Below are 23,052 nucleotides of genomic sequence, written 5' to 3'. Positions count from 1 at the left end.
TTGGAATAACAAAGTAGGAATTAAGATAAAATTTGGCTAATAATAGCTTCAATGAAAGCAAGGAGAAGTATATTTTGTGGTCTAATAATATTTTAAATCCATGGAAATAGAACCAGAAATGGAAACTTATGGAAATAGGCATAGAAATAAAGAATTTCTTCCAAATTGAGATAGCAATGGGTGAAATTTATATTTAAGCAGCTCAGTTAAAAGTGGAACATGATGTTTCAGAAAAACAAATGCTTTTAAAGAAGAAATACATAATTGTAATCTGCAATTCATAAAAAAAATAGTGTGTTTATACATGCCTGCTTAGTTTTGAATTCGTCTCACTCCTAGCAGAATGTAGGCTCCTGAAAGATAAAGAACGTGTCTCTTTTGTCCACCATTGTACTTATAGCATCTATCTTAATGCTGTGGCATAGTAGACACTGCATAAATATTTGCTATCTCAATATTTTAAAATATTAAAAATAATATATTTACAATGGTATGTTTTTTATTATATAACTATAAATGTGACATAAAAAGCAGCCTTGTGGGGGATTTATAGAATTTTGAAAATAAACAGTAGAAGTAATTTTCTCTTGTCAGTAATTATGAATTCATTTTTTAAAAAATCTGTTTTAAAAGTGCTACTCTAGGTATTTTTTTGTATACAAAAGATATGTCTGTGTAAGTGTATTTAAATATACATGAGGCATTGTAATCCCAGCAATAGCTTTATTCCTCATATATGCATAATTAAATTCCTGTGGAACAATGTATTTCAGATAATATGTTTTTCATACAATGGAGCATGTACATTTTTTAAAAAAATCATGATTGCATTTTGCTGATGAATTCATAAAAGCATGAAAATAATAATTGAAGAGATTAATATCCTGTCCTAAAGATTCTTGCTGTTTATAGTTCAAGATAAATTCCAATGAATTTTCTCTGACTATTGAAAGAAAATGTGTAAATAGCTTATTATTTGCGGAATTATCTTTAACATATGTTATTAACATACCAATTCATGTGTTTGCATATGTGCGTAAATAAAAATAGACAGATAATCTTAGAGCAGGATCAAAGTTTCCAGCACAAACACTCTCATACGCAACAGCTCTCAGTTCTCCACCTTTCAGTAAAGTAAATTCCTTGAAGCCTGAGAATAAGTATGCTTGATGTGCACCTCCCTACCCCACTTGTATAGTAGGAGTGTGTTCAGATATTGAATAATAAAGATGAGGCCATTATAACTCTATTTTACTAAGGTAAAAAGAGTATACTTAAAAACTATAGTAAAATATAGTATATTTTTGTTTTTCCTTTTTGAGATTTTAGGGAAATTCTTTCTTTGTGTGTGTATGTGTCCTGACCTTAGTGTAAAGAATATCTGTGTCTCTCCTTGGGTAATTGATACACTGTTGGCACTGTTATGTAACAAATTACCAAGAAAACAATCAAGTTGGAAAGGAATTTAGTAATTTTGCAGAAATATCCTCAATATGTATTTCAACTACTTAAGTTTTATAAGCTGTTACCTTCCCTATGCTCTGATTTTACTACTTAATATTTTATCTTAAAGCATTGTGTGAATCTATTTCAAATCATTTTTGTAATTAAGTATCATATTAAATAAATGTATTTAACAGCTAAGGTATTCAAAGAAACATTTACATTTATAGGTATTATTAATAGTGTTCTCAGTTGTACTAATAGGGCAAAGAAACAAAACATTGACCAAAGAGAGTATTTTAGAGACCATCAGTGAAGGAACTTTATGAGGAATAGGTGTAGTCAGATAATACCACTGCCAAAATGTGGGATAAAGTTCCCTGAGTACATTAGTACTGAGTGCCTAAGTACTCAGGCTTTACTTGTCAGTTGATTTTTGCTCACTTAAAAGCTTAAGTTGGAAGGACAGAGGAACTGAGGCTCAAACCGGGGTCTGACTCTAAAACCAGAAGAGGGTCTAATACACCTTGCTGTCTCTCCTTTGATAATCGGAAGGCATCTGGTCTGGTTTAGAGTAAATGAGTTGCACGATTTATAAATCCGAGGCCGTGGATCATTATATATCGAATTTACCTTTGTGAGGTAATCCTAGATAGTCTCTTTGGAGTATACATGTGTCAACTTAAGTATAATTATTTTTGTAACAACTATTAGATTAAATGAATGGAATAACTAAATAAACTGTGCACATTTCTAAGCCTTTGGGAAAATAATGTATTTTGAGTTAGCATCTCTTTACATCATCAACATCTTTCCTTCAGTTGAAGAAAAAACGTCTAAAGGAATAGAAGTGAGGCAAACTATATTTACTAAGGGAAGAATTGAGATTGAAGAAAGCGGTAATATAAGAACTAATAAGAAAACACAGAAAGTAGTTTCTACGTCTAATACGGCTATTGATTGTGTAATCAATCACATTAATGTACCTAAACCTGGTATTACTGGCTCCATTTATGTTAGATTAAATAATTTTAAACCTGAGATCGAAGATTTTCCTCTCAAGTACATTTGCAGCTGTTTTGATGTTAATTATCCATGTCACTGAGATAATTACTGCCTTACTTGTTTATAGTACAAGGTATGTTTTAACTTTTACCTGAAGAAAGCTTAAGTAGTCCTTTTATCAAGGGTCAGGGAAGTTTGCTAAGGGGCTTAATTATATTAGAAAAAATCACTAGAAGAATACGTGAATTCACAGAGAGTTAAATATTATCAGATGAGGGCAATACTTTAAAGGAAAAACTGCAATTCAGTTTTTTGCTTTTTATTCTTGAACTTCCCTAAAGCAGCATTAGCCAAACTGATGATCCTCAGGTAACTGGGCCTGAGATACAGTCCATTAAAAAAAATTCCATTGATCAAAAATATTTGGGAAGTCAGAGAAATGACCTGAAAATTAGTAATACGTAATAGGAATACAAGTAATATTTAATAGGAATCACAGGTTCAGAGAAGGTCTGCCTTATGAAAACTGTTAAATTTTATTTCTCTAACTTATTTGACCATTGAATTATTGTTGCTTTGACCATTTTAATAACAAGATTTAAGTAAACTTTTCTGTAAGGGGCCAGATAGTAAATATCGGTGGCTTTGTGGGCTTATATATAATATATGGTCTCTGGGGTAACTACTCAGCCTTTGTAGTACAAAAGTGGCCTTAGATCATACATGAACAAATTAGCCTGGCTGGGTTCCAATGCAACTTCACCAAAAGAGCCAGTGGGCTGGATTTGGCCTGTGTACAGTAGTTTGCCTACCCTGCTAGAGATATGCAGGGGTTCTTTTTGGAAATCTTTATTCTTGAGATCCTTCTTTATTTATAAAACCAAAACTCTCTAAATGTTAAGATTCAAGGAGATAACTCATCCTCTTTTCTGACTATAATTTTTGACAAGTATGTAGCAGTCAAGAAGGACATGGTGAAGATAATCACTTTTTATAGAGAAATCAACTCTATCAACCCCTGGTATCCGTGGCTATCACACCAATATCAGGTTCTGTGCCAGGTACTGTGTGGCTAAGGAAAATGAATCACATACTCTCTCCCTGCCCTCAAAGAGCTTTTTGCTCTACTGGGAGTGATGGTGATAATTTTGCAGAGGGCAGGGAATGGAACTAGTACACTCAAAAAATTAATAATGTGTGTGATAATAAATGTCACATGAGAAGTAAAACATTTTCCAAGGAGATTAAAAGGAAAAAAAATGGTTTGGTTATAGGTATAACGCAGGCTCTGTATAAGAGATATTGTTTCAGACAAGCTTGAAAGACTGTAACTAGACTTCAACAGGCAGTGCTATGGAAGAGACGATAATGAGAAGGCATTGTTGCTAGATGGAAGGGTGTGAATAGGGGAAAGGTGGTGGCAGTGGGGAAAGCGAGTTACTTTTGCAGCAAATATTCAGGAGGCAGGAGCATATGACATAAGACTGAAAAAAAAGTCTTCATCAACAAGATACTTAATCCAACAGAAATGCCAAACCCCTGAAGGATATTAGCATGGTAGAGACAAATTTGTTCTTTGATTAAGGGGTACCTATTTGCCCCCAGGCAAATGTGTATGATGCATATATGTATATTGCCTAATGATGCTGTTTAGACTGTCTGTTCTAAATTGTGACATAAAGCATACTTAACATGTTTTAAGTAGTTTTGAGGGTTTCAGGGACCGAAGAACATTATCTGGATAATGTTTGATTAGTGATTGATTGCTGCTGCCTTTGCGGTCATTGGGCCCAAAATTAAAGCAAGAAGGGAAAAGATGCACCAAATGTGGTAACTCTCTTTACTGGGGGGAAGTCAAACTTTCCAGAAGCACTAACCAGATCTTTCCACTTATGTTTTGTGACCCAGAAATGGATCAAATGGCCACTCCTTGATCTACGGGATATGGGGAAAACAGCTATTTGGCTTTTCTAACTTTCATGCAGGAAGTGAAGGGGTATCAGAGGATTTAGAGTAGCTTTAAAGATGCGCACAGAGACAGCTATAGGAATTCTTAAGTATTTTATAAGAATTTTCAAAAGATGATTTTAGCCAAACTATATGTTACAGTTATTTCCAAGAGTAATCAATATAATCTGATAAATTTATTGAGAGAGAAAGGGAAAACAGTCTTTTGAAATAAGAAGGTAAACAAAGATACATCAGAGCCAAGCAATAGAGCTGAAACCTGTTAAACTAGGATATGACAATGTATTCAAAGCTTTTCCATTTGTAATTATAATAGCATCTTCTTAGACTCAATACTTATTTGTGGTTTATGAGTGGTGTATTATAATGTAGAATTGATATAAAACTTCTGAGAATTTGCAGTCAGAAGATCTGAAATATAATCCCAAGTCCACCGTTTACTAGCTATTTAGCTGTACTAAAGTCATTTAGCCACACAGGACATCAGCCTCCCTTTCATCATTTCTAAAATGAGGATGATAATAATTGCCTTTCACACCATGTAGGTTTGTTGCAAAACCCAAATGAGGTGGTATTTTTTAAATTGCTTCATCAACAGCAAAACACGTTAAGGCTTCTCTCTCTCTCGATCTGTCGCTCCCTTTTTTCTTCTCTCCCAGTCATATATTTTCAGACATAAAACTCTCCCCCTTAAAATCTTGAGATTATAAATGCCATCATAGAGATATATCCAGTGCATCTCCAATAGCTTCTGTTACTCTGTTTGTTTTTTTCTGCTTAGACCAAATTGAATCATGCTATTAGGTGCTCCTTCTTTAATGATTACGTCTATTTCTCACTTCAAATGCTTTTATCTCTGACCCCAGCCCCTCTGAAATCCTGTCAGATATAATCAGCTATTATTCTGTTTGTTTGTACATTGAGGTTCCTATATCAAGAATAGGGAAGCTGGTAGTGGAGGCACTTCTGTCTTGGAATATAATTAATGGCTGGCATGATTTTGCATCATTAAGAATGGGAGAGTTTCCTTCTTCAAGGTAACTGAGGACTCGTGAACCTTTGAAATGTGTAAGGTCAATGATATTTCCTCTTCACTGCAATTACTTCTGTCTTATATCTGTTTATCACATCAGTAAAACCCCACGGAATTTGTATTCACATATCAGATCAGAAATCCAAACCTAGCACTCATCAGCACTAGTTTTATTAAAAGTTTTAAAAATTATTGAGTGTACTCTCTAGAAGATAATAAGAAATATATACACACATTTATATATGATTTTAAATATAAGTGCTTTTAAAGTGATAGACTATGATTAATTTACAAAAAAATTGTGTAATATTTATGTGTAATACATTTTTAATGATTTTCTATACACACATCCCTGTCTATAATTATAAGTACCTTCACATATGTGTTAAGATTATTTATAGTGAAAGTAACAGAAAATGCAACTCAAATTAGCATAAACAAAGTAAGTTTATTGACTTATGAATCTGAGATTCTAGAATTCATCTTTAGGCTTCAGGAGAGGATTGATCCAAGAGCTCAGTGATTTTAAGCTTAAATTTCAAGCTTTGATTTCATTGGTGATAACTTCATTTTAAGACAGGCATTCCTTATATCTCAGTCTAACCTATCTATTCTCCATGTTCTATATGCTTCCAAATTAATATCTTTAGCATTCCCCCCAAAGTCATTAATCCCTTCTGTTTAGCCCATTCTGTCACATGCCCACCTCTGAGCCAACCAATCACTGTGACCAGTGCTTACTGTCTTAGCTTAGGTTATAAACTCCACCTCTGGAATAAGGTGACTGTCAGCATGCCCAGATCACAGAAATAGAAACTCTTGAAAACAGAAAGAAGGATGCCAGGGTGCCCAGTAAACAAAGTGCTCTCTACTTCCATGATAAGAGAGTCAATTTTAACTATGCATATAGGTATATTTAGTGTCTGGATTCTAACTCCTGATATAAAGAATAAAGACAGATATTCTCCCAGGAGGAGAGGAAATAATTTTGTTATCATGAACTATTAAGTTGAACGACATAAAATCACCACTTGGAGGGGTCAAAATGGTAAAAATCAGCGACTTCGTATAGATTAACAAATATCAGCTTTAATGGAAAACTGGGCATGATTGCCTCAGCTATTCCAAAGATCACAATCATTAGTCAGTACATATTATATAATATCTTCCAGTGTTTAACTAGCTTATTTATTAATATATGATTGCAGTAATGAATTTCATTAAGTTTCCTAGAGTTATATATTTTCTCAATTTATTTAAAAATTTCAGCAAGACTGGAACTTCTTAAGGTTAGATATTCATTGGATACTGTATTGGAATATTTGAAGCTCAAAAATGACCTATAGTAAAATTATCTTTAAATATATATCAGATACAAATGATTTGGCTGTGTTCATGAATTGGAGTGTGGATCCCTTATCTTCTATTTTTATATGCATGAAATAAACCGCTTTATTTCTGGGGAAGCATTTACTCTCTTCTTGGGTTCCCTGGATTTGTATATCTATGCATGAGTCCTCTCTGGACACCTCTTGATGAGTCAGTCTTGACTTTGTCTTGGTTAACTCATGAACCATTTGGATGGGGCCTTACTGAAAAGTATCTACGTTCAGATCCTTGTCAGAAAGCAATAATTTCTGATCTTTATTCATAAATACATATCAAAACTTGCTTTTACAAAGCATTCTTTAAGGACTTTGCCTCTTCATTTTATAGGCATACTAAGTGCACTGTGGCAACAGCTCATGCCCTCACGGAATTGGTGGGAATTGCCACCATCCTTGAAATACCTACATGTGGAGAAGTTCTTGAGGGAAAAAACTTCAAAATCATGTTACTGTTTCTACCAAAGGGACGTTGTTAAAAATGTTAGTTACAACACAACCTTAAATGACCTCATTGAGAAAAGTTTTTCTTTGCCCTCTGAGGCTGAAAATAAGTTTTGTCTTTTTGACCAGTGATTTTCTTGATTATTAAATACACATAACTACAATTGTTACATCTTGTTGTTTTTGCTAATTGCTAGAAAACTCAGAGCCAAATCTGTGGTCACTTTCTTAGAACGCCATGCGAGACCTTTGGTGTTCATTTAATTTTGCCCATCCTTCTCCACCCTCTTCCTAAATTTTTGGCCAAAATAACACTTTTCTTAATAATCAAAATGAGAATTAAATAAATGTAGAACATAAAAAACAATAAAAACAATAAAATTATATACCAAAAGAAAGAAAAACATGAATAAAAATTAAATAGAGACAACACCTATAGTCACACTCCACTAAAGTAACCACTGTTAACTCCACTAAAATAACCACTGTTAACATCTCTAATGTCTCACTTATCATTTTATTTATCATTTACAAATTGGACCATGTCACTATAAGCTTCCTAAAATCCTCTTTGGAACAATATGGTATCTATCTTCACTTATATATTTATCAACGTTTATACTTTGACATTCCATCTTTCCCCTCTATACTCCTAAAAAAATCTTGTCCCTCCTTTGGTGGCTGTAAGAAATAAGGACAGGTGTGTTACAGAAGCAGGCTGTCACTATCATAACAAGCTCAATTCAAATCCTAAGCATGTCAAGGAAGTGAAGTCCCTCATTGTGCAATCTGAGAACCACTTCCTCAATGATACTGATTGGTACAGGAGGAAGCAAAGCAGGTATCACCAATAGTTCAGCCTGATTCAGCTGATTTATTTAGTGGAGGAGAATTGGTCAGAAGTAGAAAGATGTCAGTGGTATCCTAGAAGTTCTTAACATGCATGCTTCAATTTCTATATTTATATGGGATGAAAAATCCCTCCTTTCTATATTTCCTTTTATGCTCTATCTAATTATCCACTAAGTACCTTCCTCATAGTGGTTGACAGCAATTTCTGAGGGATTCCTGAGTACTGCTTACTTCCTAAAAGGGGGAAGTATTGCGATATTCTAGACGTTCTCTTTGAAGCTGCTGCACACCTCCCTAAGTGATAACTTGAATAATAGTTGCTTTACTTTGAACCAAGTGCTAAGCATTTTAAGCTTCTGTAATCCAAATTTTGCAAAAAATAATACACTGATTTTTATTTTAAATTAAAAGTCTTTTTTTGGTGTGAATCTATTTACTAGTTTTTGAAAACCTTTTCTCTAAGGCACCATTAGTCTCCTTGAACATTTTATTCTGTATTTTCCTCATTATACTCTTCATATGCATATATACACACATATAAATGTAGACATTATATGTACATACAAATGCACATGGAACTTTGCAACTGCGTATTTTTAAAGTTGATTTCCTTTGACTAATACTGAACTTGTTTTTACTTTAATATGAAATATACGTATATCTATCTATCTATCCCTACAGGATTTCTGGATAACTTGAAACACTGACACTTGAAACCTTTTCACAGTTATTAAAAATAACTCTTACATAGTAAATGCAGGAAAACCTGTAAGGTCTTTATTTCTCATAGACATGCTATTTTAATTTTAAAGTGACTTCTAACACCCTGAAAAATAAAATTTATATTTTCTTATGAACTTAAGTGCTATGAAAATTTTCTTCATATTAACATTTCAGTTTAACTCCTAGTGGTCTCACTTTTTTCTGAGCATATATTACAAATAATGTACTTCAAACCCAAGCCAGAAATTAGGCTGTATTAAAGGAAAATGTATATAGTAATGACCCATATAATGAGTTTTTACATTGTGATTTCTGATTCTGTGTGTACAAATTGAGTTATAGATTTAGTCATTTTCAGAACATAACTCAGTTTGTAAAAGTGTGAATGTGCTTCTTTCTATAACGATTTGACAACTTCTGGCTTAAGTCCATAGTCACAGCAGTTCTTCTGATGACTTGTTGGAGCAGAACCTGACTCCTTATCTTCAATGTGTGTACATGTTGCCTGATGGCAACACTTAGGCTATAACGCGGCAGATCCAGAGACGTTTATGTTCTTGAACCTCAAGAACCAATGCCGATGTAGGTTTCACTACACGAAACCAGTTATGTGGAAGATAAATTAGAAAGGAGTGGTTCTTGATATAGTTAAACCTGATAAGACAATAAGCAGGTGAAAGGTGGCTTGGCACAAGGCTAATTCTAGGTACCGGCACAAAGGGTCCTTTGAGAATTTGTAAAAGATCCTTCTCTGAGAAGAAAACTTAATCTCCCTCACCCCAGTAATGATTACAAAAATTCAATCACTGTGCATGAAACATTTTAGAGAGGTGAACTCTTACTCCACACTGATGTAGCCCATGCCAAGGTGTACAGCCTGATGAAGGAAGGAGCAGACTGGATTTCGGCCTTCCACTTGGGTAATCTTCTGGGGGCACTGATGGGCAGGATGCAGTGTGGGCAGCCTTAGGATAGTCTCTGTGTTTAGGTCCTCAATCTCATTCTCTATATCTGGACTAATTTTTTTTTTTTATTGATAGAGACATTTCAGATATATGAGACATATATGTGGGTAATTAGATAAAGTTGATCATTTAGATGATACAGATGAAAGATAACTATGCTTTCAAAATATTAAAATCATTCATTATTTTGGATTTTAATCTTATTTTGTATTTTTTAAAAGATCACTTGTATTTTGACTATCCTATATGCTCCTCTAATCATAAGGTTACATATTTCAATTAAAATAAAGAAATCATGGTGATGGGAGGAAAGTGTATAACTCTAACCCTAAACAACTCATGGAATTGCATGCATGTATATGTATATGTATATGTATACAGAAACACACATGCATACACTACACACACACACACACACACACACACACACACACACATATAAAATTAAGAAGGCCATGTACTTTTTATTTTATGATAGAGTCCTTTTATTTAAGTTAAAATATTGCAATTATTTTTTCCCATTCAAATACTAACTGCTTTCTTAGGGCAAGTTTGAATTGCTCTTTAAAAAGTCTAATTAAGATATTCAACTCTTCTTAGTTCTTTGAACCTGTCTTCTCTGTCATAGTTCAAGTTTTCATCATCTCTGACTGGAATTGTTTCCCCTAAATATCTTTCACCTTTTAGGTAGTCCTTCATATATGACCAGTGTCATTTAGCAGGGAAGATGGACCTGAGTGTTAATCTCATTCATTTTCAAATCTTTGCTCTAACATTTATGAGCTTTATGATCTCTAACCTCTGCAATACTCTCCAACTTATCTGTTTCAATTCCCTCTTTATTCCCTTATAAATTATCACCAATTAAGCATGAATTGAAGAACTATAGGTTTATAGTCCCTGATTTACAATTTTAAAATTTAAAGACATTCTGAACAATTAATTTTTTTGTTGTTCATCAGGTGACAAAACCAATCCTGACCTGTTGTGAGGCTCATATTGACTCTATGTACCTGCTTAATGTAGATACTCATACCTATTTGATTATGAGATACAGCCCCAGACCCCAATGAAATGTTGCATAATCTTCTATATATGGACTAAACTACTTATTATAAAAAAAATCTGTATTTTGACACCCACCTGTTGGCAAGGTTTTCAGAGAAAGGATGTGAATTTATAATTGCAGCAACACCTGGTATAGCCAAGCCTCTGTGTACTTGTCCATTGTTGGAATGGTTCTACCACAACTGTACCCTCTCTGTACAATTGACCCTTGAACTATACAGTTTGAACTGTGTGGGTCCACTTATACATGGATTTTTTTCAATAAATATATTGAAACACTCTTCGGAGATTTCTAAATATTTGAAAAAAACTTGCAGATGAACCATGTAGCCTAGACATATTGAAAAAAATTAAGAAAAAGGTGAGTCATGAATGCATAAAATATATGTAGATACTAGTCTGTCTTTACATAGGCATAAGGTGAGTGATATTTAATATAAAATTAATAGTGTGTTTGTTTTCTTACTGTTTTATAACTTTGGTTTCAAAGAATTTCAGTACTATACAGTATAACTCTCTCATAATTGGAGAAATGCATATTAGCCTATCATCACAGGTAAGAGCTTTTTTAAAAAAAGTAACAGTTTCCAATACTGCATTGTGAATATGACCATAATACTGTATGCCATAAAAATTTTTATAATGATTTATTCATTAGTTTAGAGGTGAGGCTGTTGTGAAGCAATCATATGGATTACTCTAGGCTACCATAAAGCAATCATATTTCTGTTTCTTTGTTGTCAGTGCATAGATCATCAGACCTGTAAATAAATATGAATTTTGCTTTTCACATTGTCTTATTTTTTATGCCTAGTGTTAGTAATATGTATAATATCTACAGTGTTTTATATCTTATAAAACAATATTGATGTAAATATTGACAGAATTCTTGTAAACAGGTGGTGTAAACTCACCTTATTGATAAATACATTATAGTACTGGAAATGTATTTTCTCTTCCTTATGATTTTCTTGACATTTTCTTTTCTCTAGCTTACTTTATTGTAAGAATATAGTGTGGAATGCATGTGTGAATTGCCTATGTTATTGGTAAGGCTTCCAGTCAACAGTAATCTATTAATAGTTAAGTTTTGGAGGAGTCAAAAGTTATACTCAGATTTTCAACTGCATGGGGGTCAGGGCCCCTAACCTCCATATTGTTCAAGAGTCAACTGTACTCCCTTCTCTCCCATCCTCTTACAAAAATCCCATTATTTCCATCAAAATCCATCTTAGTCATTACTTCTTCCCTGACTCACCTCTCATCCTTGTTGATTATTGAAAGACATCATTTCTACATCCTGTCTTTATTCTTGCCACGCAGTATTGTGCTTACCTATTTATATGTGTCATTTCTACTAAATCCTAAAATATGTGAGAATTAGAACTGTGGCTTTTTTGTCTTTATATCATTGGTTCTTATCATTGTCTTAATAAATAGCAGGGTCTTACAAAATGTTGGTTTAATGCTTATTGAAAAATATTTATGGGAAATAATCTTAGCAAGAATAGAAGTCTTATTTTTCCCCCCAAATACTTAACCACATTGTCCTCTGAGACAGGGCTCTGTGGGATCACTAACAAATTTTTACATCAGGCTATCTCAGAATAAATTTAAAACAAATAAATAAACGTAAAACATTCTTGTTGTATGCCTAACATATATTTTGACTGCTTATTAACTGCTACCTAACTCACCCACACGGAAAGAGTGAATAACTATTATTCACAGCCTTATGTATTTTTAGATAACTAGCATTTATTAGTCATAACAATAATATGAACAAGAGACTAAATTTTTAATACTCTCATTAAAATTGTTTAACAGAATACTTACTCTCACATCTCTGCCTTCTTTTTAATTTTGAGACTACTTAGTGTACTGAAAATTTTTGAAGAAGGTAGTCAATTGCATTTTTCTGTCAGTTGAAGGAAAAAATGCTACTATCCTTAAGTATTTAAATGTAAATTATCAGTGGTATCAAAGTGCATCTCTCCTAGATTTGCTATATGATAGGAATTACTCACTACCATATAAAGCAACTGAGAGAGAAGAATTTCTGCCCAGTTTGACATTTGTTTTTCCTTCTGAGTTTTCTACTTAAAAAGATATGCTAGGGTCTTATGGAAGGCAAAATAGCGTGTATGTATCTTTGCTGAAAAGGTAGATGCTTGGCTTTGTTCAAAAACATTATCCTACTGTTAACTGTGATATTCAATTTATCTACTTCAGAAGGATGAAGAGATAAATTGACTGCAAATGTAAAATTGTGATTCTACAGAGCCTCAGTTACGATCCAAACATACATTGCATTTGATTTTCTTATTTTAATATTCAACAACTTCAAAATAAAACTGAGAGATCTTGGCTTTTTATTCCTGCTGTGTGAAGCATTAGCAATATTGCATTCACTGATCGTATTTTTTTCTGAACAATTATTAGTAAAACTTGAATACCAGTGATAGTTAACATTTTTGAAAGATATTTTTCTACCATCAAGGGGTTACTCCATTTAAGTGAAATATCATGACATTCTCATTTTTAAGATTTATACTCACTTTTCAATATTATGTGGCTATGTAAGCTGGTTAACAGGCTATGTAATCCCCAATTTGTGATATCATATCAAATATATAGCTTTGTTATGTGCATTAATTGAATCATTTGCCTGTGGCATGTTTTTGTGCAAATAGACTGTAACTATAAAATAAGGAGCAGTATATTTCTTTGGGAACACTTTTACATCTATATTTTGAGATTTAAATGATTAAGTTTTCAGCTACTGTTTATCTTGACTTTGCTGTTGCCAAAAAGCAAGCAACTTAAAAATTAGAGGTAAGGGTAATAGTATTTTAACTTTCAGAAATTTTAACTTTCTTGAACTTTCAGAAATTTTGTTTTGGTTTGTGTAGAATTGCCTTTAAATTGTGTAAAGTTCCAGTAACTAAAACATTTTTGTCATTAAAATACTTTCTTTATTGTTCTAAAAGCCTGTGGATTGGCAGGTTTTAGTAAATATCTATAGCCTCTCCAGCATCCATTCAGCTCCTTTTCTCTTTTCCTCTCTCCTGCCCTGCCCAAATTGAACTCAGCTTTTCCATCATGTACTTTGGGTGAGAATTCTCCCAGTGTTTTGTGTGGGCTCTGAGTAGTTTAACCACTCAGAATAATTCAATATGTGCCTAACATCCTCTTGGCCATAATTCAAGAATGAGAACATGAGACCTTTCAGGTCAGTCAGAACCAACTGGACTCAATTCTGGGGCTTTGAATCTAGAACAGAATGTAAAAGTAGCTCAAGGAACTGTCAAAGTCCTTTTTGGATGTTAATACTACAGAAGCAGATCTGAAAAAAAAAAGAGAAAGGTACTTTGCTTGGGTCACAACTTGAAACTACTTGATAAATAGTAATCTGATAACTTGTATCTAGAACCTTTAATTATGTGAAACTATAAGTGACTGTCCAAGCCAATTTGAATTGTTTCTTTCTGTCACTTTCAATATAGATTTCTAACTATTACAGAGGGTATTGAGTTTTTATTGCCTAATAATGTTTTTCTTATCAGAAAGTATTCATAAAATGATTTTACTTTATAGCTGTACTTTGTAGCTTCTGACACTTAACTTGAGAATCAATATAAATGTGTACCTGTTGATATGTTATACTGGGTCTTTAACCAGGATTTTAAGACTTTCACTGAGTACAGATAAATTAATTTTTTACATGAAAAGTATTGAATAAGTACTAGAATTGTTTTTAGTGTTTTTGAATTTATTTACATTTAGTTTCAATCAATTAAGAAATACTCTTGAGAGGCTGTTCCATTTTAACACTTTCAAATGATCATGAGTTTTTCTGCCATTTAAATTAGTATAAACTAATTAAATACACTGAAATATGTTTAAGCAATATTGCCTATTTTTTAGGCATCATATTTTATATTTGTATCTATTATTTCTAGTCTGAGAGAATTAAGGTCAAAAACTAAAGGGAACCCTGTATTCCCATCAAGAGATAATAAAGCTCATATTAATGTGATGATAACAGACACATTTCCCTAAGTTTTATTCTTATTTAGTTTCTAAAATTTAATCATAACTTATCTTAAAATTCTGTCATTAACTGCACTTGAGCTTTTCAATAATTCTTGTTGAGAACCCATTGTGTATGTCTTAGTAGAAACTTATTGAAAGAGGCTGTTTTATAAAGATTAATTCATGTTTTGTGTATATTATATGACTTTTGAAGATTTGCTTAAGAAAAATAAAGGCTAAAGTGAAATCTTAAGAGGAGATATTATTTCTCTGCCCTTCAGACAATTTTCTGAAATGGATTTTCCAATAAAATGCTGGAAAGCATTTTCAATAGTGAAACTTTATATGCTAACCAAATTTAAGGGCTGTAATTTACTTTTAATTGTAGATCTGAAAGGTTAATTTTTTTTTCCAAATTAAATTCATATTTATTTATTTATTTTAATAGGTTTTTATTGGAACATAATTGCTTCACAATACTGTGTTAGTTTCTGTGGGACAACAGAGTGAATTAGCCATATGCATGCACATGTCCCCATATCCCCTCCCTCTTATCCTCCCTATCCTACCCCTCTAGGTCATCGCAAAGCCCAGAGCTGATCTCCCTGTGCTATGCTGCTGTTTCCCAGCAGCCGACTATTTTACATTCGATAGTGTATATATGTCGATACTACTCTCACTTCATCCCAGCTTTGCCCTCCCACCCCATGTCCTCAAGTCCAGTAATTTTAATACTAATCTTAAACAGCTACTGTGAAATCATGGGGTTGATCCTGCCAAGTAGGTCAACTTTTCCCTGGGTTATAAATTGAAATGTTCTCCATTAATTTAAATGAATTAATGTGATGTTATATATCTCTTGAGTAATGGATGTATACTGTAGGATCTAGTTCACCATATCTGAAAAATGTTAATACTTCTGTCACTGTGATTTAATCTTTATTTGATTAATGTAATTCATTTTGGGGATCATTTGTGATTTACTATTTTCTGGGTCAGTTCATATATGCTCATTACATTTTGACATAATCTCAATTTGTTAAACATTAAGACCTCACCTCAGATACCAACACCTCACTCAAATGAAGCATTTTGTCATTATTTTCCTAAAATTTAGTAAAGAATTGTCTTTGGGAGGATGTTGAAGCTGAAGACACAGGGATAATAAGTAGCATTTTCAGTAATATTTGCAGAGTGAGAGTGGAAAAGCCCATCATTATCTGTAGGAAACAGAGTATTATTTCTGTCAGGATACTTCCTTTAGCTTTAAACATTTTTAAAGCACAAGATTAAATGGAACATAAGAGGACACAGGTAGACTTGGAGAAAAAAGTTTATTTATTTTCCCTTTGGGAAATTATATGTCAGAAATCAGTAATTACCTTACTAGTTCTGAGTTACCAAGGGAGAAGCAAATGAAATATGAAAATCTTCTCCTTAAAGTTAAAGACCATCTCATGAAAGAGACAGAAACACAGAAAGAGAGAAAAAGAAGGAAGAGGATGAGAAAGAAAATAAGAAAGAAAAAGAGAGATGGGGAGGAAAGGAAGGTTAGACAAAGGAGGGAAAGAGAGGAAGGAGGAAAGGAAGAGGAAGTATATGAATTTATTTGAATCTGTCTACAATATCTAGAAAAAACATTTTTCTAGCACTTTGTATTTTCTAGCTAAATGCAAAATATTTTTATCCCTAACATAAAGTTATTTTATTTTAAAATTAGATGCTATTTAAAAGTATAGAAAATAAAACATTTAACATCTGTACCCGATGCATTTTACAGCAATTAATATTTTATTGTCTATTTTTCCTCTTTTATACAATGGTATAAATCATTATGTGAAGTTTTTACTCTATAATAATTATCATGAAAATTCTTTATTTCTTTTGATCATTTTATTTTTCAAATTAATAAGCCATGGGTTATTTATCCTCAATTGACAGCAAACCTAAAAGGTACAATTTACCACTGTTTATTTAAAAAGTGTAGATATATCAATCATACAATATCTTCTGTTAAATGTTTTCTTCTAATTCTATAATTCATTTTATTTTCCCTTAAATTTAAATTGATAAAAAACAATTGTTAAATAATATACTATTAGATAACAAAAATATTTATTAGGAGTTTCTCAAAATATTTCAGATAAAAACCTTACAAACCAGAATTCATAGTATTTGAATACCCAAGCACAAACGCTTTATAAGTATCTTGGTTTAAAAGGTATTTGTGTGTGTGTGTGTGTGTGTGTGTATGTGTGTGTATGTAAATGCTGAGAGGAAAAAAACCCCAGTAAACCGAACTTTTCCTTGAATGCTATTTAGTTAAATTGAGTACATACATTATTATAAACTAATATTTATTATTCACTTTCCAAAAGAGATTTTCTTTTTTACCAAAAAAGGCTCTTCAATATTTTGACTTTATTAAATATATACCAAATATTAAGTGAAAATCATGCATCTGGTTTAAATGATGTACCTAGAACACTAGTTAACTTTCTCTCTCTACAAATGTATATATTTGGTAGACATCTTTTCAAGTATTTTGTTATTTTTACAGTAGTTTTTTATATTATTTAAATTTTATATAATTACATGTTACATTTCATTAGGTCAAAGTAATTTACATGGTCTATTGTGATTCAAACAGTATCCATAAGTAAAATAGCAGAGACTGAGAAGACCCATAACAAATCATTTGAGATAAGAAGAGTTTCTTGAATGGACAAATTATTAGAAAGGTATAACATTCCAAGACTGAACCAGGAAGAAATAGAAAATATGAACAGACCGATCACAAGTAATGAAAGTGAAACAGTGATTAAAAATCTTACAACAAACAAATTCCAGGACCAGATGGCTTCACAGGTGAATTCTATCAAACATTTAGAGAAGAGCTAACACCCATTCTTCTCAAACTCTTCCAAAACATTGCAGAGAAAGGAACACTCCAAAATGCATTCTATGAGGCCACCATCACCCTGATACCAAAACCAGAAAAAGATACTACAAAAAAAGAAAATTAGAGACCAATATCACTGAAGAATACAGATGCAAAAATCCTCAACAAAATACTAGCAAACAGAATCTAACAACACATTAAAAGCATCATACTCCATGATCAAGTGGGATTTATCCCAGGGATGCAAGAATTATTTAATATATGCAAATCAATCAATGTGATACACCATATTAACAAATTGAAGAATAAAAACCTTATGATCATCTCAGTAGATGCAGAAAAAGCTTTTGACAAAATTCAACACCAATTTATGATAAAAACTCTCCAGAAAGTGGGCATAGAGGGAATCTACCTCAACATAATAAAGGCCATATATGACAGACCTACAGCAAACATCATTCTCAATGGTGAAAAAGTGAAACCATTTCCTCTAAGATCAGGAACAGGACAAGGGTGTCCACTCTCGCCACTTTTATTCAACATAGTTTTGGAAGTCCTAGCCACGGCAGTCAGAGAAGAAAAAGAAATAAAAGGAATACAAATTGGAAAAGAAGAAGTAAAACTGTAACTGTTTGCAGATGACATGATACTATACGTAGACAATCCTAAAGATGCTACCAGAAAACTAGAGCTAATCAATGAATTTGGTAGAGTTGCAGGATGCAAAATTAATGCACAGAAATCTCTTGCATTCTTATACATTAATGATGAAAATTCTAAAAGAGAAATTAAGGAAACACTCCCATTTACCATCGCAAAAAAAAAAAAAAAAAAAAAAAAAAAAAAAAAAAAAAAAAAAAGAATAAAATACCTAGGAATAAACCTACCTAGGGAGAGAAAAGACCTGTATGCAGAAGACTATAAGACACTGAAGAAAGAAATTAAAGATGATATAAACAGATGGGAGATATACCATGTTCTTGGATTGGAAGAAAGCAATCTACAGATTCAATGCAATCCCTATCAAATTACCAGTAACATTTTTTACAGAACTAGAACAAAAAATCTTAAAATTTGTATGGAGTCACAAAAGACCCCAAATAGCCAAAGCAGCCTTGAAAAAGAAAAACAGAGCTTGAGGAATTATACTCCCTGACTTCAGACTCTACTACAAATCTACTACTTGATTATTACAGTAATCAAGACAATATGGTACTGGCACAAAAACAGACATATAGATCAATGGAACCAGATAGAAAGCCCAGAGATAAATCCACACACCTATGGTCAACTAATCTATGACAAAGGAGGCAAGGATATACAATGGAGAAAACACAGTCTTTTCAATAAGTGGTGCCGGAAAAACTGGACAACTACATGTAAAAGAATGAAATTAGAATACTCCCTAACACCATACACAAAAATAAACTCAAAATGGATTAGAGAGCTAAATATAAGACCGGACACTATAAAACTCTTAGAGGAAAACATAGGAAGAGCACTCTTTGACATAAATCACAGCAAGACCTTTTTTGATCCACCTCCTAGAGTAATGGAAATAAAAACAAAAATAAACAAATGGGACCTAATGAAATTTCAAGGCTTTTGCAAAGCAAAGGAAACTACAAACAAGATGAAAAGACAACCATCAGAATGGGAGAAAATATTTGCAAATGAATCAATGGACCAGGATTAATCTCCACAATATATCAACAGCTTATGCAGCTCAATATTAAAAAAACAAACATCCCAATCCAAAAATGGGCAGAAGACCTAAATAGACATTTCTCCAAAGAAAACATACAGATGGCCAAGAAGCACATGAAAAGCTGCTCAGCATCACTAATTGTTAGAGAAATGCAAATCAAAACTACAATAAGGTATCACCTCACACCAGTTAGAATGGGCATCATCAGAAAATCTACAAACAACAAATTCTGGAGAGAGTGTGGATAAAAGGGAATCCTCTTGCACTGTTTGTGAGAATGTAAATTGATACAGCCAGTATGGAGAACAGTATGGAGGTTCCTTAAAAAACTAAAAATAGAATTACCATATGACCTAGCAATCCCACTACTGGGCATATACCCAAAGAAAACCATAACTCAAAAAGACATATGCACCCCAATGTTCATTGCAGCACTAATTACAATAGCCAGGTCATGGAAGCAACCTTAATGCCCATTGACAGACGAATGGATAAAGAAGATGTTGTACATATATACAATGGAGTATTACTCAGCCATAAAAGGAACGAAATTGGATCGTTTGTAGAAATGTGGATGGATCTAGAGACTGTCATACAGAGTGAAGTAATTCAGAAAGGGAAAAACAAATATTGTATATTAATGAATTTATGTGGAACCTAAAAAAATGGTACAGATGAAATGGTTTGCAGGGCAGATATAGAGACACAGATATAGAGAACCAATGCATGGACACAAAGGGGGTAAGTGGTAGGGGGGTGATGGTGTGATGAATTGGGAGATTGGGATTGACATATATACACTAATATGTATAAAATGGATAACAAATAACCTTCTGTATAAAAATAAATAAAATTCAAAAATAGTAGTTTCTTGGAGTGGAGGAGAAAATATCAAGAAAGAATTAATTGATTGACTTAAATAATATATTTCTAACTGGAAATGTTGGCAGACAAAGTTGAGCACATTAATTAAAATGTCACATTCTTCTTACACGTGGAACTTAAAATATATTGTAATAAGAAATATACTTGCTTAAAGGTACTAACTTCTAGTTATAAAATGAATAAGTCATGGGTATGTAATGTTCAGCATGGTGACTATAGTTAATACTGTACTGCATGTTTGAAAGTTGCTAAGAGAGTAGATTGTAAAAGTTCTCATTACGTACACACACAGTTTTTGTAACTATGGTGACAAATGTTAACTAGACTTATTGTGGTGATCATTTCACAGTATACATAAATATTGAATCATTGTGTTGTACACATGAAACTAATGTTATATATCAATTACACCTCAATAAAAATGTGTATATTTGCTTCTATGTGAAATTAAAAATATTCACAAATATTTTAAAAGTATAATTTTTATTACAAAATGTATTGTGATAAATATTCATTTATAAAGAGATAAATCCACTATAAATGTCTTTCCAACATAACAGATTGACTTCTATAGGTTTCTCTTTGATTTTAATGTTTTTCCATTCTGATACTGTTATTCAGATATGACAACATAGGTAGGTCATAATTTTGAAAACGGAATGTAATTCTAGACTTCTTTTTTTAACTTGTGTGTAATTTCAGAGTTTACTTGTTTCTGCTGTTTTTATTTTCCATATCTTGCAACTGAATCCAGAGCAAGTGTGCCTGACAGAGTCAACAGTCAGTTAGTTGTAGAATTAGGTCTATAATTCAAAACTACTGATACCCAACTAATTACCTCCCAGTGATCTAATTGATGTCCTCATTGAGATGTATAATTGGCTGTTATCACCAATTTTGGGACTTTATATTATTGTTTAATTAGGCTTTTCACTTTCTCAAACAAATATTGGAGATAATAGTATAAATCCTTTGAAATACTGGGTAATATAATTTAAATCTTTAGTCTCTTGATATTGAATGGCATACATTTTAATACATATTTAAAGAAAATAATCTTTAGTGTAATTTAGTTTCTTATAATAGTTAAATTTGCATACTCAGATATATGTGGTTAAATGTTTGCATAGATAGATATGATAGATGATAAATAGGTAGATAGGTAGACAGACAGAGGTATGCAGTAGTCTTTCCTTATGTGTGGTTTCACTTTCCATGGTTTCAGTTACAGTCAACCACAGTCTAAAAATGTTAAACAGAAAGTTGCAGAAGTAACCAATGCATAAGTTTTAACTTGAGCACTGTTCTGAGTAGCATAGTGAAATCTGCTGTCCAGGGACATGAATCATCCCTTTATCCATCCTATTCAGGCTGTATAGGTTACCAACCTGTTAGTCATTTAGTAGCCATCTTGGTTATTAGATCAACTGTCATGGTATTGCAGTGCTTGTGTTCAAGTAGCCCTTATTCTACTTAATAATGGCCCCAAAGCACAAGAGTAGTGATGCTGGCAATTCATATATGCCAAAGAGCAGCTATTAAGTGCTTCCTTTAAGTGAAGAGGTGAAAGTTCTCCACTTAATAAGGAAAGAAAAAAATTAAATGCCGAGGTTTCTAAAATTAACAGTAAGAACAAATCTTCTATCTGTGAAATTGTGAAGAAGGAAAAAGAAATTTGTCCTAGTTTTGCTGTCACATCTCCAACTACAAAAGTTAGAGCCCCAGTGCATGATAAGTGCTTAGTTAAGATGGAAAAGACATTAAATTTATGAGTGGAAGTTATGAACAGAAAATATACTCCGACTGATAAGGAAGTGTTGTGCCAGAAAGAATGGAGCCTTTAGAAGGCTCAGCAAGACATCCCCTGAAGCGAGTGACACCAAGCCATTTACTGCAAACTATAACATAGGTATGTACGTATAGGAAAAAACATAGTATGTATAAGGCTTGGTACTATGATTGGTTTCAAGTCATCTACTGGGGGTCTTGGAACGTAAACCCTGTGGATAAGAGGAGACTACTGTGTGTGTGTGTGTGTTTGTGTGTGAGTGTGTATGTGTATGTATCTTCTGTGAAAGGCCCACTGATATAAGAAAAAAAATGGTACAGTAACATTTTGAAATCTAACAATGTATAATGCGTAACATGGGGTAGTTTTCTATCTGTCAGTGAAGTGCATTTGTAGAAATAATAGTGCCACACTGTACCAGTTGGTCAGGGTTTCTTAACCTTGAGAGTGTTGACATTTCGAGCCAGATAATCTTTGTTGTGGGAAGATGTCTTGCATATTATAGGATGCTTAGCAGTATCCCTGGCCTTTGGTCATTAGATGCCTGTAGCATAAAATACCCTTACCCTAAGTGAGACAAACAAAATATCGCCAGATATTGCAAGATATCTTCTGGGGAACACAATCATCTCCAGTTGACAGTGACAACAACAGGTGGAAAGAGATAATCTATCTTCCAAGGTACATTTGTATTACATTAAGAGAACAGAGATCAAAATTGCTTTTAAAATGAAAAACTGACTGCTTAGTTTTAATAAGGGCCCTGGAGTATGAAATACAAATTTTGTTAGAAATAAGCAAAAGTGTATATTTAATATGAATCTTGTAATAACAATGGCCTTTGCTT

At 32.8% G+C, this 23,052-nt stretch overlaps 1 protein-coding gene across 3 annotated transcripts in view; it reads left to right on the top strand.

Annotated features, from left to right (window-relative positions):
- The window catches only part of PCDH15 (protocadherin related 15), a 1,516,422-nt gene that overhangs the window by 386,116 nt on the left and 1,107,254 nt on the right, over window positions 1–23,052 (top strand). The gene's annotated exons all lie outside the window — the stretch shown is intronic.

This window comes from Kogia breviceps, chromosome 2 (genome assembly GCF_026419965.1).
Source record: "Kogia breviceps isolate mKogBre1 chromosome 2, mKogBre1 haplotype 1, whole genome shotgun sequence".
Lineage (NCBI taxonomy): Eukaryota > Metazoa > Chordata > Mammalia > Artiodactyla > Physeteridae > Kogia > Kogia breviceps.
This window is presented reverse-complemented; position numbering and strand designations above follow the sequence as displayed.